The sequence below is a fragment of the Oncorhynchus mykiss genome, chromosome 11 (genome assembly GCF_013265735.2).
Source record: "Oncorhynchus mykiss isolate Arlee chromosome 11, USDA_OmykA_1.1, whole genome shotgun sequence".
NCBI classification, from domain to species: domain Eukaryota; kingdom Metazoa; phylum Chordata; class Actinopteri; order Salmoniformes; family Salmonidae; genus Oncorhynchus; species Oncorhynchus mykiss.
The window spans coordinates 4,589,922-4,609,368 of record NC_048575.1 but is presented as its reverse complement, the minus strand read 5'-3'; positions in this window follow the sequence as shown (position 1 = coordinate 4,609,368).

Sequence of the window (19,447 nt, the reverse complement as noted above, 5' to 3'; positions counted from 1 at the left end):
GAGGAGGAGGACAGCGGTGAGGCCTTCAGAAAGAGGATGTTGTCAGAGGCGGAGGACAGCGGTGAGGCCTTCAGAAAGAGAATGTTGTCAGAGGCGGAGGACAGCGGTGAGGCCTTCAGAAAGAGTATGTTGTCAGAGGCAGAGGACAGCGGTGAGGCCTTCAGAAAGAGTATGTTGTCAGAGGCAGAGGACAGTGGCCTTCAGAAAGAGTATGTTGTCAGAGGCAGAGGACAGCGGTGAGGCCTTCAGACAGAGTTTGTTGTCAGAGGCAGAGGACAGCGGCCTTCAGAAAGAGTATGTTGTCAGAGGCAGAGGACAGCGGCCTTCAGGAAGAGAATGTTGTCAGAGGCAGAGGACAGCGGCCTTCAGAAAGAGTATGTTGTCAGAGGCAGAGGACAGCGGCCTTCAGAAAGAGTATGTTGTCAGAGGCAGAGGACAGCGGCCTTCAGAAAGAGTATGTTGTCAGAGGCGGAGGACAGCGGTGAGGCCTTCAGAAAGAGAATGTTGTCAGAGGCAGAGGACAGCGGTGAGGCCTTCAGACAGAGTGTGTTGTCAGAGGAGGAGGACAGCGGTGAGGCCTTCAGAAAGAGGATGTTGTCAGAGGCGGAGGACAGCGGTGAGGCCTTCAGAAAGAGAATGTTGTCAGAGGCGGAGGACAGCGGTGAGGCCTTCAGAAAGAGTATGTTGTCAGAGGCAGAGGACAGCGGCCTTCAGAAAGAGTATGTTGTCAGAGGCAGAGGACAGCGGTGAGGCCTTCAGACAGAGAATGTTGTCAGAGGCAGAGGACAGCGGTGAGGCCTTCAGAAAGAGTATGTTGTCAGAGGCAGAGGACAGCGGTGAGGCCTTCAGAAAGAGTATGTTGTCAGAGGCGGAGGACAGCGGTGAGGCCTTCAGAAAGAGAATGTTGTCAGAGGCGGAGGACAGCAGTGAGGCCTTCAGAAAGAGTATGTTGTCAGAGGCAGAGGACAGCGGTGAGGCCTTCAGAAAGAGTATGTTGTCAGAGGCAGAGGACAGCGGTGAGGCCTTCAGAAAGAGAATGTTGTCAGAGGCGGAGGACAGCGGTGAGGCCTTCAGAAAGAGTATATTGTCAGAGGCAGAGGACAGTGGTGAGGCCTTCAGAAAGAGAATGTTGTCAGAGGCGGAGGACAGCGGTGAGGCCTTCAGAAAGAGTATGTTGTCAGAGGCAGAGGACAGCGGTGAGGCCTTCAGAAAGAGTATATTGTCAGAGGCAGAGGACAGCGGCCTTCAGAAAGAGTATGTTGTCAGAGGTGGAGGACAGCGGTGAGGCCTTCAGAAAGAGTATGTTGTCAAAGGCAGAGGACAGCGGTGAGGCCTTCAGAAAGAGTATGTTGTCAGAGGCAGAGGACAGCGGTGAGGCCTTCAGAAAGAGTATGTTGTCAGAGGCAGAGGACAGCGGCCTTCAGAAAGAGTATGTTGTCAGAGGCAGAGGACAGCGGCCTTCAGAAAGAGTATGTTGTCAGAGGCAGAGGACAGCGGTGAGGCCTTCAGAAAGAGTATGTTGTCAGAGGCAGAGGACAGCGGTGAGGCCTTCAGAAAGAGTATGTTGTCAGAGGCAGAGGACAGCGGCCTTCAGAAAGAGTATGTTGTCAGAGGCAGAGGACAGCGGCCTTCAGAAAGAGTATGTTGTCAGAGGCAGAGGACAGCGGTGAGGCCTTCAGAAAGAGTATGTTGTCAGAGGCAGAGGACAGCGGCCTTCAGAAAGAGTATGTTGTCAGAGGCAGAGGACAGTGGCCTTCAGAAAGAGTATGTTGTCAGAGGCAGAGGACAGCGGTGAGGCCTTCAGAAAGAGTATGTTGTCAGAGGCAGAGGACAATGGTGAGGCCTTCAGAAAGAGTATGTTGTCAGAGGCAGAGGACAGCGGTGAGGCCTTCAGACAGAGTATGTTGTCAGATGCAGAGGACAGCGGTGAGGCCTTCAGAAAGAGTATGTTGTCAGAGGCGGAGGACAGCGGTGAGGCCTTCAGAAAGAGTATGTTGTCAGAGGCAGAGGACAGCGGTGAGGCCTTCTGAAAGAGTATGTTGTCAGAGGCAGAGGACAGCGGTGAGGCCTTCAGAAAGAGTATGTTGTCAGAGGCAGAGGACAGTGGCCTTCAGAAAGAGTATGTTGTCAGAGGCAGAGGACAGCGTTGAGGCCTTCAGACAGAGTATGTTGTCAGAGGCAGAGGACAGCGGCCTTCAGAAAGTGTATGTTGTCAGAGGCAGAGGACAGCGGCCTTCAGAAAGAGAATGTTGTCAGAGGCAGAGGACAGCGGCCTTCAGAAAGAGTATGTTGTCAGAGGCAGAGGACAGCGGCCTTCAGAAAGAGTATGTTGTCAGAGGCGGAGGACAGCGGCCTTCAGAAAGAGTATGTTGTCAGAGGCGGAGGACAGCGGTGAGGCCTTCAGAAAGAGAATGTTGTCAGAGGCAGAGGACAGCGGTGAGGCCTTCAGACAGAGTGTGTTGTCAGAGGAGGAGGACAGCGGTGAGGCCTTCAGAAAGAGGATGTTGTCAGAGGCAGAGGACAGCGGTGAGGCCTTCAGACAGAGTATGTTGTCAGATGCAGAGGACAGCGGTGAGGCCTTCAGAAAGAGTATGTTGTCAGAGGCAGAGGACAGCGGTGAGGCCTTCAGAAAGAGTATGTTGTCAGAGGCAGAGGACAGCGGTGAGGCCTTCTGAAAGAGTATGTTGTCAGAGGCAGAGGACAGCGGTGAGGCCTTCAGAAAGAGTATGTTGTCAGAGGCAGAGGACAGTGGCCTTCAGAAAGAGTATGTTGTCAGAGGCAGAGGACAGCGTTGAGGCCTTCAGACAGAGTATGTTGTCAGAGGCAGAGGACAGCGGCCTTCAGAAAGAGTATGTTGTCAGAGGCAGAGGACAGCGGCCTTCAGAAAGAGAATGTTGTCAGAGGCAGAGGACAGCGGCCTTCAAAAAGAGTATGTTGTCAGAGGCAGAGGACAGCGGTGAGGCCTTCAGAAAGAGTATGTTGTCAGAGGCAGAGGACAGCGGCCTTCAGACAGAGTATGTTGTCAGAGGCGGAGGACAGCGGTGAGGCCTTCAGAAAGAGTATGTTGTCAGAGGCAGAGGACAGCGGCCTTCAGAAAGAGTATGTTGTCAGAGGCAGAGGACAGCGGTGAGGCCTTCAGAAAGAGTATGTTGTCAGAGGCAGAGGACAGCGGTGAGGCCTTCAGAAAGAGTATGTTGTCAGAGCCAGAGGACAGCGGTGAGGCCTTCAGAAAGAGTATGTTGTCAGAGGCAGAGGACAGCGGTGAGGCCTTCAGAAAGAGTATGTTGTCAGAGGCGGAGGACAGCAGCCTTCAGACAGAGTATGTTGTCAGAGGCAGAGGACAGCAGCCTTCAGACAGAGTATGTTGTCAGAGGCAGAGGACAGCGGTGAGGCCTTCAGAAAGAGTATGTTGTCAGAGGCAGAGGACAGCGGTGAGGCCTTCAGAAAGAGTGTGTTGTCAGAGGCAGAGGACAGCGGTGAGGCCTTCAGAAAGAGTATGTTGTCAGAGGCAGAGGACAGCGGCCTTCAGACAGAGTATGTTGTCAGAGGCGGAGGACAGCGGTGAGGCCTTCAGAAAGAGTATGTTGTCAGAGGCAGAGATTACAGCGGTGAGGCCTTCAGAAAGAGTATGTTGTCAGAGGCAGAGGACAGCGGCCTTCAGACAGAGTATGTTGTCAGAGGCAGAGGACAGCGGTGAGGCCTTCAGAAAGAGTATGTTGTCAGAGGCAGAGGACAGCGGTGAGGCCTTCAGAAAGAGTATGTTTTCAGAGGCAGAGGACAGCGGTGAGGCCTTCAGAAAGAGTATGTTGTCAGAGGCAGAGGACAGCGGTGAGGCCTTCAGAAAGAGTATGTTGTCAGAGGCAGAGGACAGCGGCCTTCAGAAAGAGTTTGTTGTCAGAGGCAGAGGACAGCGGCCTTCAGAAAGACTTTGTTGTCAGAGGCAGAGGACAGCGGCCTTCAGAAAGAGTTTGTTGTCAGAGGCAGAGGACAGCGGCCTTCAGAAAGAGTATGTTGTCAGAGGCAGAGGACAGCGGTGAGGCCTTCAGAAAGAGTATGTTGTCAGAGGCAGAGACCAGCGGCCTTCAGAAAGAGTATGTTGTCAGAGGCAGAGGACAGCGGCCTTCAGAAAGAGTATGTTGTCAGAGGCAGAGGACAGCGGTGAGGCCTTCAGAAAGAGTATGTTGTCAGAGGCAGAGGACAGCGGCCTTCAGAAAGAGTATGTTGTCAGAGGCAGAGGACAGTGGCCTTCAGAAAGAGTATGTTGTCAGAGGCAGAGGACAGCGGTGAGGCCTTCAGAAAGAGTATGTTGTCAGAGGCAGAGGGCAGTGGTGAGGCCTTCAGAAAGAGTATGTTGTCAGAGGCAGAGGACAGCGGTGAGGCCTTCAGACAGAGTATGTTGTCAGATGCAGAGGACAGCGGTGAGGCCTTCAGAAAGAGTATGTTGTCAGAGGCGGAGGACAGCGGTGAGGCCTTCAGAAAGAGTATGTTGTCAGAGGCAGAGGACAGCGGTGAGGCCTTCTGAAAGAGTATGTTGTCAGAGGCAGAGGACAGCGGTGAGGCCTTCAGAAAGAGTATGTTGTCAGAGGTGGAGGACAGTGGTGAGGCGTTCAGAAAGAGTATGTTGTCAGAGGCAGAGGACAGCGGACTTCAGACAGAGTATGTTGTCAGAGGCAGAGGACAGTGGTGAGGCCTTCAGAAAGAGTATGTTGTCAGAGGCGGAGGACAGCAATGAGGCCTTCAGAAAGAGTATGTTGTCAGAGGCAGAGGACAGCGGTGAGGCCTTCAGAAAGAGTATGTTGTCAGAGGCAGAGGACAGCGGCCTTCAGAAAGAGTATGTTGTCAGAGGCAGAGGACAGCGGTGAGGCCTTCAGAAAGAGTATGTTGTCAGAGGCAGAGGACAGTGGCCTTCAGAAAGAGTATGTTGTCAGAGGCAGAGGACAGCGGTGAGGCCTTCAGACAGAGTATGTTGTCAGAGGCAGAGGACAGCGGCCTTCAGAAAGAGTATGTTGTCAGAGGCAGAGGACAGCGGCCTTCAGAAAGAGAATGTTGTCAGAGGCAGAGGACAGCGGCCTTCAGAAAGAGTATGTTGTCAGAGGCAGAGGACAGCGGCCTTCAGAAAGAGTATGTTGTCAGAGGCAGAGGACAGCGGCCTTCAGAAAGAGTATGTTGTCAGAGGCGGAGGACAGCGGTGAGGCCTTCAGAAAGAGAATGTTGTCAGAGGCAGAGGACAGCGGTGAGGCCTTCAGACAGAGTGTGTTGTCAGAGGAGGAGGACAGCGGTGAGGCCTTCAGAAAGAGGATGTTGTCAGAGGCGGAGGACAGCGGTGAGGCCTTCAGAAAGAGAATGTTGTCAGAGGCGGAGGACAGCGGTGAGGCCTTCAGAAAGAGTATGTTGTCAGAGGCAGAGGACAGCGGTGAGGCCTTCAGAAAGAGTATGTTGTCAGAGGCAGAGGACAGTGGCCTTCAGAAAGAGTATGTTGTCAGAGGCAGAGGACAGCGGTGAGGCCTTCAGACAGAGTATGTTGTCAGAGGCAGAGGACAGCGGCCTTCAGAAAGAGTATGTTGTCAGAGGCAGAGGACAGCGGCCTTCAGGAAGAGAATGTTGTCAGAGGCAGAGGACAGCGGCCTTCAGAAAGAGTATGTTGTCAGAGGCAGAGGACAGCGGCCTTCAGAAAGAGTATGTTGTCAGAGGCAGAGGACAGCGGCCTTCAGAAAGAGTATGTTGTCAGAGGCGGAGGACAGCGGTGAGGCCTTCAGAAAGAGAATGTTGTCAGAGGCAGAGGACAGCGGTGAGGCCTTCAGACAGAGTGTGTTGTCAGAGGAGGAGGACAGCGGTGAGGCCTTCAGAAAGAGGATGTTGTCAGAGGCGGAGACAGCGGTGAGGCCTTCAGAAAGAGAATGTTGTCAGAGGCGGAGGACAGCGGTGAGGCCTTCAGAAAGAGTATGTTGTCAGAGGCAGAGGACAGCGGCCTTCAGAAAGAGTATGTTGTCAGAGGCAGAGGACAGCGGTGAGGCCTTCAGACAGAGAATGTTGTCAGAGGCAGAGGACAGCGGTGAGGCCTTCAGAAAGAGTATGTTGTCAGAGGCAGAGGACAGCGGTGAGGCCTTCAGAAAGAGTATGTTGTCAGAGGCGGAGGACAGCGGTGAGGCCTTCAGAAAGAGAATGTTGTCAGAGGCGGAGGACAGCAGTGAGGCCTTCAGAAAGAGTATGTTGTCAGAGGCAGAGGACAGCGGTGAGGCCTTCAGAAAGAGTATGTTGTCAGAGGCAGAGGACAGCGGTGAGGCCTTCAGAAAGAGAATGTTGTCAGAGGCGGAGGACAGCGGTGAGGCCTTCAGAAAGAGTATATTGTCAGAGGCAGAGGACAGTGGTGAGGCCTTCAGAAAGAGAATGTTGTCAGAGGCGGAGGACAGCGGTGAGGCCTTCAGAAAGAGTATGTTGTCAGAGGCAGAGGACAGCGGTGAGGCCTTCAGAAAGAGTATATTGTCAGAGGCAGAGGACAGCGGCCTTCAGAAAGAGTATGTTGTCAGAGGTGGAGGACAGCGGTGAGGCCTTCAGAAAGAGTATGTTGTCAAAGGCAGAGGACAGCGGTGAGGCCTTCAGAAAGAGTATGTTGTCAGAGGCAGAGGACAGCGGTGAGGCCTTCAGAAAGAGTATGTTGTCAGAGGCAGAGGACAGCGGCCTTCAGAAAGAGTATGTTGTCAGAGGCAGAGGACAGCGGCCTTCAGAAAGAGTATGTTGTCAGAGGCAGAGGACAGCGGTGAGGCCTTCAGAAAGAGTATGTTGTCAGAGGCAGAGGACAGCGGTGAGGCCTTCAGAAAGAGTATGTTGTCAGAGGCAGAGGACAGCGGCCTTCAGAAAGAGTATGTTGTCAGAGGCAGAGGACAGCGGCCTTCAGAAAGAGTATGTTGTCAGAGGCAGAGGACAGCGGTGAGGCCTTCAGAAAGAGTATGTTGTCAGAGGCAGAGGACAGCGGCCTTCAGAAAGAGTATGTTGTCAGAGGCAGAGGACAGTGGCCTTCAGAAAGAGTATGTTGTCAGAGGCAGAGGACAGCGGTGAGGCCTTCAGAAAGAGTATGTTGTCAGAGGCAGAGGACAATGGTGAGGCCTTCAGAAAGAGTATGTTGTCAGAGGCAGAGGACAGCGGTGAGGCCTTCAGACAGAGTATGTTGTCAGATGCAGAGGACAGCGGTGAGGCCTTCAGAAAGAGTATGTTGTCAGAGGCGGAGGACAGCGGTGAGGCCTTCAGAAAGAGTATGTTGTCAGAGGCAGAGGACAGCGGTGAGGCCTTCTGAAAGAGTATGTTGTCAGAGGCAGAGGACAGCGGTGAGGCCTTCAGAAAGAGTATGTTGTCAGAGGCAGAGGACAGTGGCCTTCAGAAAGAGTATGTTGTCAGAGGCAGAGGACAGCGTTGAGGCCTTCAGACAGAGTATGTTGTCAGAGGCAGAGGACAGCGGCCTTCAGAAAGTGTATGTTGTCAGAGGCAGAGGACAGCGGCCTTCAGAAAGAGAATGTTGTCAGAGGCAGAGGACAGCGGCCTTCAGAAAGAGTATGTTGTCAGAGGCAGAGGACAGCGGCCTTCAGAAAGAGTATGTTGTCAGAGGCGGAGGACAGCGGCCTTCAGAAAGAGTATGTTGTCAGAGGCGGAGGACAGCGGTGAGGCCTTCAGAAAGAGAATGTTGTCAGAGGCAGAGGACAGCGGTGAGGCCTTCAGACAGAGTGTGTTGTCAGAGGAGGAGGACAGCGGTGAGGCCTTCAGAAAGAGGATGTTGTCAGAGGCAGAGGACAGCGGTGAGGCCTTCAGACAGAGTATGTTGTCAGATGCAGAGGACAGCGGTGAGGCCTTCAGAAAGAGTATGTTGTCAGAGGCAGAGGACAGCGGTGAGGCCTTCAGAAAGAGTATGTTGTCAGAGGCAGAGGACAGCGGTGAGGCCTTCTGAAAGAGTATGTTGTCAGAGGCAGAGGACAGCGGTGAGGCCTTCAGAAAGAGTATGTTGTCAGAGGCAGAGGACAGTGGCCTTCAGAAAGAGTATGTTGTCAGAGGCAGAGGACAGCGTTGAGGCCTTCAGACAGAGTATGTTGTCAGAGGCAGAGGACAGCGGCCTTCAGAAAGAGTATGTTGTCAGAGGCAGAGGACAGCGGCCTTCAGAAAGAGAATGTTGTCAGAGGCAGAGGACAGCGGCCTTCAAAAAGAGTATGTTGTCAGAGGCAGAGGACAGCGGTGAGGCCTTCAGAAAGAGTATGTTGTCAGAGGCAGAGGACAGCGGCCTTCAGACAGAGTATGTTGTCAGAGGCGGAGGACAGCGGTGAGGCCTTCAGAAAGAGTATGTTGTCAGAGGCAGAGGACAGCGGCCTTCAGAAAGAGTATGTTGTCAGAGGCAGAGGACAGCGGTGAGGCCTTCAGAAAGAGTATGTTGTCAGAGGCAGAGGACAGCGGTGAGGCCTTCAGAAAGAGTATGTTGTCAGAGCCAGAGGACAGCGGTGAGGCCTTCAGAAAGAGTATGTTGTCAGAGGCAGAGGACAGCGGTGAGGCCTTCAGAAAGAGTATGTTGTCAGAGGCGGAGGACAGCAGCCTTCAGACAGAGTATGTTGTCAGAGGCAGAGGACAGCAGCCTTCAGACAGAGTATGTTGTCAGAGGCAGAGGACAGCGGTGAGGCCTTCAGAAAGAGTATGTTGTCAGAGGCAGAGGACAGCGGTGAGGCCTTCAGAAAGAGTGTGTTGTCAGAGGCAGAGGACAGCGGTGAGGCCTTCAGAAAGAGTATGTTGTCAGAGGCAGAGGACAGCGGCCTTCAGACAGAGTATGTTGTCAGAGGCGGAGGACAGCGGTGAGGCCTTCAGAAAGAGTATGTTGTCAGAGGCAGAGATTACAGCGGTGAGGCCTTCAGAAAGAGTATGTTGTCAGAGGCAGAGGACAGCGGCCTTCAGACAGAGTATGTTGTCAGAGGCAGAGGACAGCGGTGAGGCCTTCAGAAAGAGTATGTTGTCAGAGGCAGAGGACAGCGGTGAGGCCTTCAGAAAGAGTATGTTGTCAGAGGCGGAGGACAGCAGCCTTCAGAAAGAGTATGTTGTCAGAGGCAGAGGACAGCAGCCTTCAGAAAGAGTATATTGTCAGAGGCGGAGGACAGCAGCCTTCAGACAGAGTATGTTGTCAGAGGCAGAGGACAGCAGCCTTCAGAAAGAGTATGTTGTCAGAGGCAGAGGACAGCAGCCTTCAGAAAGAGTATATTGTCAGAGGCGGAGGACAGCAGCCTTCAGACAGAGTATATTGTCAGAGGCAGAGGACAGCAGCCTTCAGAAGGAGTATGTTGTCAGAGGCAGAGGACAGCGGCCTTCAGAAAGAGTATGTTGTCAGAGGCAGAGGACAGCGGTGAGGCCTTCAGAAAGAGTATGTTGTCAGAGGCAGAGGACAGCGGCCTTCAGAAAGAGTATGTTGTCAGAGGCAGAGGACAGCGGCCTTCAGAAATAGAATGTTGTCAGAGGCGGAGGACAGCGGCCTTCAGAAAGAGTATGTTGTCAGAGGCAGAGGACAGCGGCCTTCAGAAATAGTATGTTGTCAGAGGCAGAGGACAGCGGTGAGGCCTTCAGACAGAGAATGTTGTCAGAGGCAGAGGACAGCGGTGAGGCCTTCAGAAAGAGTATGTTGTCAGAGGCAGAGGACAGCGGTGAGGCCTTCAGACAGAGTATGTTGTCAGAGGCGGAGGACAGTGGTGAGGCCTTCAGAAAGAGTATGTTGTCAGAGGCAGAGGACAGCGGTGAGGCCTTCAGAAAGAGTATGTTGTCAGAGGCGGAGGACAGCGGCCTTCAGAAAGAGTATGTTGTCAGAGACAGAGGATAGCGGTGAGGCCTTCAGACAGAGTATGTTGTCAGAGGCAGAGGACAGCGGTGAGGCCTTCAGAAAGAGTATGTTGTCAGAGGCAGAGGACAGCGGTGAGGCCTTCAGAAAGAGTATGTTGTCAGAGGCGAAGGACAGCGGTGAGGCCTTCAGAAAGAGTATGTTGTCAGAGGCGGAGGACAGCGGCCTTCAGAAAGAGTATGTTGTCAGAGACAGAGGATAGCGGTGAGGCCTTCAGACAGAGTATGTTGTCAGAGGCAGAGGACAGCGGTGAGGCCTTCAGAAAGAGTATGTTGTCAGAGGCAGAGGACAGCGGTGAGGCCTTCAGAAAGAGTATGTTGTCAGAGGCAGAGGACAGCGGTGAGGCCTTCAGAAAGAGTATGTTGTCAGAGGCAGAGGACAGCGGCCTTCAGACAGAGTATGTTGTCAGAGGCAGAGGACAGTGGTGAGGCCTTCAGAAAGAGTATGTTGTCAGAGGCAGAGGACAGCAGCCTTCAGAAAGAGTATATTGTCAGAGGCGGAGGACAACAGCCTTCAGACAGAGTATGTTGTCAGAGGCGAAGGACAGCGGTGAGGCCTTCAGAAAGAGTATGTTGTCAGAGGCAGAGGACAGCGGCCTTCAGAAAGAGTATGTTGTCAGAGGCAGAGGACAGCGGTGAGGCCTTCAGAAAGAGTATGTTGTCAGAGGCAGAGGACAGCGGCCTTCAGACAGAGTATGTTGTCAGAGGCAGAGGACAGCGGTGAGGCCTTCAGAAAGAGTATGTTGTCAGAGGCAGAGGACAGCGGTGAGGCCTTCAGAAAGAGTATGTTGTCAGAGGCGAAGGACAGCGGTGAGGCCTTCAGAAAGAGTATGTTGTCAGAAGCAGAGGACAGCGGCCTTCAGAAAGAGTATGTTGTCAGAGGCAGAGGACAGCGGTGAGGCATTCAGAAAGAGTATGTTGTCAGAGGCAGAGGACAGCGGCCTTCAGAAAGAGTATGTTGTCAGAGGCGGAGGACAGCGGTGAGGCCTTCAGAAAGAGTATGTTGTCAGAGGCAGAGGACAGCGGTGAGGCCTTCAGAAAGAGTATGTTGTCAGAGGCAGAGGACAGCGGTGAGGCCTTCAGAAAGAGTATGTTGTCAGAGGCAGAGGACAGCGGTGAGGCCTTCAGAAAGAGTATGTTGTCAGAGGCAGAGGACAGCGGCCTTCAGAAAGAGTATGTTGTCAGAGGCAGAGGACAGCGGTGAGGCCTTCAGTAAGAGTATGTTGTCAGAGGCAGAGGACAGCGGCCTTCAGAAAGAGTATGTTGTCAGAGGCAGAGGACAGCGGTGAGGCCTTCAGAAAGAGTATGTTGTCAGAGGCAGAGGACAGCGGTGAGGCCTTCAGAAAGAGTATGTTGTCAGAGGCAGAGGACAGCGGCCTTCAGACAGAGTATGTTGTCAGAGGCAGAGGACAGCGGTGAGGCCTTCAGAAAGAGTATGTTGTCAGAGGCGAAGGACAGCGGTGAGGCCTTCAGAAAGAGTATGTTGTCAGAAGCAGAGGACAGCGGCCTTCAGAAAGAGTATGTTGTCAGAGGCAGAGGACAGCGGTGAGGCATTCAGCAAGAGTATGTTGTCAGAGGCAGAGGACAGCGGCCTTCAGAAAGAGTATGTTGTCAGAGGCGGAGGACAGCGGTGAGGCCTTCAGAAAGAGTATGTTGTCAGAGGCAGAGGACAGCGGTGAGGCCTTCAGAAAGAGTATGTTGTCAGAGGCAGAGGACAGCGGTGAGGCCTTCAGAAAGAGTATGTTGTCAGAGGCAGAGGACAGCGGTGAGGCCTTCAGAAAGAGTATGTTGTCAGAGGCAGAGGACAGCGGCCTTCAGAAAGAGTATGTTGTCAGAGGCAGAGGACAGCGGTGAGGCCTTCAGAAAGAGTATGTTGTCAGAGGCAGAGGACAGCGGTGAGGCCTTCAGAAAGAGTATGTTGTCAGAGGCAGAGGACAGCGGCCTTCAGAAAGAGTATGTTGTCAGAGGCAGAGGACAGCGGTGAGGCCTTCAGTAAGAGTATGTTGTCAGAGGCAGAGGACAGCGGCCTTCAGAAAGAGTATGTTGTCAGAGGCAGAGGACAGCGGTGAGGCCTTCAGAAAGAGTATGTTGTCAGAGGCAGAGGACAGCGGTGAGGCCTTCAGAAAGAGTATGTTGTCAGAGGCAGAGGACAGCGGCCTTCAGACAGAGTATGTTGTCAGAGGCAGAGGACAGCGGTGAGGCCTTCAGAAAGAGTATGTTGTCAGAGGCGAAGGACAGCGGTGAGGCCTTCAGAAAGAGTATGTTGTCAGAAGCAGAGGACAGCGGCCTTCAGAAAGAGTATGTTGTCAGAGGCAGAGGACAGCGGTGAGGCATTCAGCAAGAGTATGTTGTCAGAGGCAGAGGACAGCGGCCTTCAGAAAGAGTATGTTGTCAGAGGCGGAGGACAGCGGTGAGGCCTTCAGAAAGAGTATGTTGTCAGAGGCAGAGGACAGCGGTGAGGCCTTCAGAAAGAGTATGTTGTCAGAGGCAGAGGACAGCGGTGAGGCCTTCAGAAAGAGTATGTTGTCAGAGGCAGAGGACAGCGGTGAGGCCTTCAGAAAGAGTATGTTGTCAGAGGCAGAGGACAGCGGCCTTCAGAAAGAGTATGTTGTCAGAGGCAGAGGACAGCGGTGAGGCCTTCAGTAAGAGTATGTTGTCAGAGGCAGAGGACAGCGGCCTTCAGAAAGAGTATGTTGTCAGAGGCAGAGGACAGCGGTGAGGCCTTCAGAAAGAGTATGTTGTCAGAGGCAGAGGACAGCGGTGAGGCCTTCAGAAAGAGTATGTTGTCAGAGGCAGAGGACAGCGGTGAGGCCTTCAGACAGAGTATGTTGTCAGAGGCGGAGGACAGTGGTGAGGCCTTCAGAAAGAGTATGTTGTCAGAGGCAGAGGACAGCGGTGAGGCCTTCAGAAAGAGTATGTTGTCAGAGGCGGAGGACAGCGGCCTTCAGAAAGAGTATGTTGTCAGAGACAGAGGATAGCGGTGAGGCCTTCAGACAGAGTATGTTGTCAGAGGCAGAGGACAGCGGTGAGGCCTTCAGAAAGAGTATGTTGTCAGAGGCAGAGGACAGCGGTGAGGCCTTCAGAAAGAGTATGTTGTCAGAGGCGAAGGACAGCGGTGAGGCCTTCAGAAAGAGTATGTTGTCAGAGGCAGAGGACAGCGGCCTTCAGAAAGAGTATGTTGTCAGAGGCAGAGGACAGCGGTGAGGCCTTCAGAAAGAGTATGTTGTCAGAGGCAGAGGACAGCGGCCTTCAGAAAGAGTATGTTGTCAGAGGCGGAGGACAGCGGTGTTGGTTATTACTGCATTGTCGGAACTAGAAGCACAAGCATTTCGCTACACTCGCATTAACATCTGCCAACCATGTGTATGTGACAAATAAGATTTGATTTCATTTGATTTGAACATGTCTCACAGCCATTCTGTCAACGTGTCTCACAGCCATTCTGTCAACGTGTCTCACAGCCATTCTGTCAACGTGTCTCACAGCCATTCTGTCAACGTGTCTCACAGCCATTCTGTCAACGTGTCTCACAGCCATTCTGTCAACATGTGCCACTGACTTATTGACTTATATTCCCTTTGTCCCATTCTTCAATGTTGTCTGGGTTATATATGTTTTAATTTAGACATCTGTATGATATTACATTAGTTTAAATGTATTCACTCTGGACGTGATACATTTCTTTATTTTATCCCTTTTAAATCTCTATGTTTACGTTTGTCTGGATGTTTGAGTTAGCACAGAAGTTAGTAAAACATTTGAAGACCAACATGACAAACATGTTCTGAAAAAAGTTAGTGTTTTTAATTAGTTGTTTTATACAAAAACGTTATTGCATTTGGTAATCCACAAAACGTGGCCATTGAAAGTCTATGGATAGCTGACAACAGTACTCTAGCCCAGCAGACTCACCTGGGGACAGAGAGGATAGCTGACAACAGTACTCTAGCCCAGCAGACTCACCTGGGGACAGAGAGGATAGCTGACAACAGTACTCTAGCCCAGCAGACTCACCTGGGGACAGAGAGGATAGCTGACAACAGTACTCTAGCCCAGCAGACTCACCTGGGGACAGAGAGGATAGCTGACAACAGTACTCTAGCCCAGCAGATTCACCTGGGGACAGAGAGGATAGCTGACAACAGTACTCTAGCCCAGCAGACTCACCTGGGGACAGAGAGGATGGACACATGTTAGTTTTGAATAACGTCTGGGAGACTTTCACAGGGAGGAGAGAGCATGAGTTTTGGAGTGAGTACAGTAAGTCCAATCCAACCAGTGGTCCTTGATAACATGGAAAGGGGGGATACCTAGTTAGTTGTTCAACTGAATGCATTCAACTTAAATGTGTCTTCCGCATTTAACCCCCAACCCTTCTGAATCAGAGGGCTGCCTTACTGTAAATCGACATCTACGTCTTCGGCGCCCGGGGGACAAGTGGGTTAACTACCTTGCTCAGGGGTAGAACGACAGATATTTTTTTTTTACCTTGTCAGCTCGGGACTCGATCCAACTACCTTCCGGTTACTGGCCCAATGCTCCTACCCGCCAGGCTACCTACCCGCCAGAGACTGCAGGTAGTGGGTCAGAAGGCTCTGGAGGTCCTTGGACCAGTCTGTCTCTCAAACACCTGGAGAGAGATGGATAGAGGTAGTGAGTGTGCTACACTATAATAAAAAACTAACTTCTCAAACCCTGAGCAATATATTTAATCGATTACAAATTACGTGACCCCCCCCTGACTGAAATTTTAAAAGCATGACCCAGAGAATCAGAGTAACTTCTGCGTAAATTTCGATCTCTCACTTAAGGCAACAAAAACAAACATATTTTGGCCAATAATAATATCTGAGTGGCTGGTAGATTTGTTTAATCTACATGCCACTGTGGCTGGTGGACCAAAAAGTAAATTTCCCATCCTGTCGGCATGGTGCTGAGAGATCATGAATATGAGGTTGTACCCATCCTGTCAGCATGGTGCTGAGAGATCATGAATATGAGGTTGTACCCATCCTGTCAGCATGGTGCTGAGAGATCATGAATAGGAGGTTGTACCCATCCTGTCAGCATGGTGCTGAGAGATCATGAATATGAGGTTGTACCCATCCTGTCGGCATGGTGCAAATGCAAATGAGGACCTGTGGATGCTTGGCGGTGATGCCTTCATGCAAATTAGGACCTGTGGATGCTTGGCGGTGATACCTTCATGCAAATTAGGACCTGTGGATGCTTGGCGGTGATGCCTTCATGCAAATTAGGACCTGTGGATGCTTGGCGGTGATGCCTTCATGCAAATTAGGACCTGTGGATGCTTGGCGGTGATACCTTCATGCAAATTAGGACCTGTGGATGCTTGGCGGTGATGCCTTCATGCAAATTAGGACCTGTGGATGCTTGGCGGTGATGCCTTCATGCAAATTAGGACCTGTGGATGCTTGGCGGTGATGCCTTCATGCAAATTAGGGCCCGTGGATGCTTGGTGGTGATGCCTTCATGTAAATTAGGACCTGTGGATGCTTGGTGGTGATGCCTCAATGTAAATGAGGACCAGTGGATGCTTGGTGGTGATTCCTATAAACATCTTTATGAGATAGCAACCACATTTCCCACCTCAATTCATTCTTAATGTCCCATAGTTTCATCTAGCTTTGTTTCCCTTGTTATTGTACACATCTCTGTAGATGGTTGATGTGAGGAAGAACCAGTGTGTGAATGTGAGAGGCTGACCCATTAGCTGGCCTAGCCCAGTAGAGTACCTCATATGTCCCATGGGACCGGTTCACAGCCCTGGGAAACTCACCAACAGCTGCAACCCTCCAGGAGCCCGACACAGTCTTTCTCTCTTCTCTTTTCCTCTCCTCTGTCTTCAGAAGTTCTAATTATCACTGTGTGTGTGTGTGTGTGTGTGTGTGTGTGTGTGTGTGTGTGTGTGTGTGTGTGTGTGTGTGTGTGTGTGTGTGTGTGTGTGTGTGTGTGTGTGTGTGTGTGTGTGTGTGTGTGTGTGTGTGTGTGTGTGTGTGTGTGTGTGTGTGTGTGTGTGTGTATGTGTGTGTGTGTGTGTGTGTGTGTGTGTGTGTGTGTGTGTGTGTGTGTGTGTGTGTGTGCGTGTGTGTGTGTGCGCGTGCGTGGGTGCATGTGTGCATGTGTGTGTGTGTGTGTCTGTATGCTCGTGTGTGTCCCAACAGAGCTCCCAATATGTATAATTTGGGGATTTTACCAACAGAAACTGCTGGTAGATCAAGAGATCCCTGCCATGTTTGGGTGCCGTGTTTTAACATAGCGTGAGTTTAATTGAGGCATGGAACACTGACTAAGGTTCAAAGGATTTGTTGAAGTGGTGTGTTATGTCTGGACTGGGAAAGACTGTGGGATAGCCTAACTAACATACCATCTGGAGCGAGTAGTAGGGACATCTGGGGAGGATGAGACCTACTCAGGAGGGCTGAGACCAACTCAGGAGGGCTGAGACCTACTCAGAAGGGATGAGACCTACTCAGGAGGGATGAGATCTACTCAGGAGGGCTGAGACCAACTCAGGAGGGATGAGACCTACTCAGGAGGGCTGAGACCAAATCAGGAGGGATGATACCTACTCAGGAGGGCTGAGACCAACTCAGGAGGGATGAGACCTACTCAGGAGGGCTGAGACCAACTCAGGAGGGATGAGACATACTCAGGCGGGCTGAGACCAACTCAGGAGGGATGAGACCTATTCAGGTGGGATAAGACCTACTCAGGAGGGCTGAGACCTACTCAGAAGGGATGAGACCTACTCAGGAGGGCTGAGACCAACTCAGGAGGGATGATACCTACTCAGGAGGGCTGAGAACAACTCAGGGAGGATGAGACCGACTCGGGAGGGATGAGACCTACTCAGGAGGGCTGAGACCTAGTCAGGAGGGATGAGACCTACTCAGGATGGCTGAGACCAACTCAGGAGTGATGAGACCAACTCAGGAGGGATGACTTTAACTCAGGAGGTATGAGACCTAGTCAGGAAGGCTGAGACCATCACATCATCATCACCATCACATCATCATCATCACCACATCACCACACCACATAATCACCATAGACATCACCACATCACCACATCATCATCATCACCACATCACCACATCATCATCATCACCACATCACCACATCATTATCATCACCACATCACCACATCATCATCATCACCACATCACCACATCATTATCACCACATCATCGTCACCACATCACCACATCATCATCATCACCACATCATCATCACCACATCACCACATCATCATCATCACCACATCACCACATCATCATCACCACATCATCATCATCATCACCACATCACCACATCATCATCACCACATCATCATCATCACACCATTGTCTCCACATCATCATCACCACATCACCACATCATCATCACCACATCATCGTCACCACATCATCACATCATCATCACCACATCATCATCACCACATCACCACATCATCGTCACCACATCATCACATCATCATCACCACATCATCATCACCACATCACCACATCATCGTCACCACATTACCACATCATCATCACCACATCATCATCACCACATCATCACATCATCATCACCACATCACCACATCATCATCACCACATCACCACATCATCACCACATCATCATCATCACCACATCACCACATCATCATCATCACCACATCACCACATCATCATCACCACATCATCGTCACCACATCACCACATCATCATCATCACCACATCATCATCACCACATCACCACATCATCATCATCACCACATCATCATCATCACCACATCACCACATCATCATCACCACATCACCACATCATCATCACCACATCACCACATCACCACATCATCATCACATCATCATCACCACATCACCACATCACCATCATAGACATCACCACATCATCATCACTTATTCTAGTAAAATCTTGGGCCCACTTCAAGATAGATAGGTTTATGTGTCTATCTGGTCCTATAAGGCAGAATAACCATTTGAACCATAATAGGTATGTTTCTGCGTATCACATCTTTGGCCTTTAAAGTCCACTACTTTTGACTAGAGACATATTGTCTCTGGTTGAAAGCAGTGCAGTACAGGCTAGAGGGAACAGAGTGCCATTTGGAACGCAGGAAATGTGGATAGCGCTTTGAGAGATAACTCTTTGAGAGATAACTCTCTGAGAGACAACACTTTGAGGGATACCTCTGAGATATTTCTGAGAGAGAACTCTGAGAGATAACTCTTTGGGAGATAACTCTTTGAGAGATAACTCTCTGAGAGACAACTATTTTAGGGATACCTCTGAGATAACTGTGAGAGATAACTCTTTGAGATTTAACTTTGAGAGATAACTCTTTGAGATTTAACTTTGAGAGATAACTCTGAGAGATAACTCTTTTAGGGATACCTCTGAGATAACTCTGAGATATAACTCTGAGAGATAACTCTTTTAGGGATACCTCTGAGATAACTCTGAGATATAACTCTGAGAGATAACTCTTTGAGAGATACCTCTTTGAGAGATAACTCTGAGAGATAACTTGTTGAGAGATAACTCTGAGAGATAACTCTGAGAGATAACTCTTTGAGATTTAACTCTGAGAGATAACTCTGAGACATAACTCTTTGAGATTTAACTTTGAGAGATAACTCTTTGAGAGATACCTCTTTGAGACAGTGCCTGTGGAACTGGGTCTCTTCTAAAAGCCTTTGGGAGGATGTAATTGATTATAGAACGGTTGAATGCACAGATGTACCGTGTCCTCATAAAAAAATAATTTATTATGTGAAACAAATATAACTCAGATTGGAAGACTTGAACTCTTTCACACAGGCGACCTGACACTGGGAAAGTGCCAACCACACTCCCCTGCATAAACTAGCTGATGGTTATCACTATTGGACACTTAGATATTGGGTATTGCAATATGTTTTGGCTGTCTGCATGGCGTTGGACATCAACAATATGTAACATGTCTTGTAAGAACCGACGTTGGAGTAGAGAAGCAGGTACGGAGAGAGAACATTTACTTTGGAACAGACATGGAACAGGACAGGAACCTCGTCAGAACAAGGGTGACACAACGACAAACGGGAATTAATGCTGAAGCCGGGGAACAGAACTGGGGAACAGACAGATATAAGGAAGGAAATAAACACAGGTGATTTGAGTCCAGGTGATGGCAATGAATCGCTGATAACGCGTGACGAGGGGAGCGGGTGTGCGTAATGACGGTGGCAGGAGTGCGTCGTGCAGGGCAGCCTGGCGCCCTCGAGAGCCAGGTGAGGGAGAGTGGGAGCAGACGTATGACATAGGCCGGTTCCTTATTCTCTATTCTCCACATGAATGGAAAACAAAACACGACACTGCATCCAGTGTAAAGCATTATTGTACGGTGCTGTTTGGTTTGAAGTGACAAAACACAGACTACGGGTTTTAGGTCACGAACAGAACAGACAATGCACAACAACCATGTTTCCTCTTCCTAACAAAGCTTTCTCATTAAGGAAATGTTCTCCTTATCTTGCTTCAACAGTGTCCCCTCTGTCGCTTTGAAAAAGCTGACCATTCCAGACGCTTA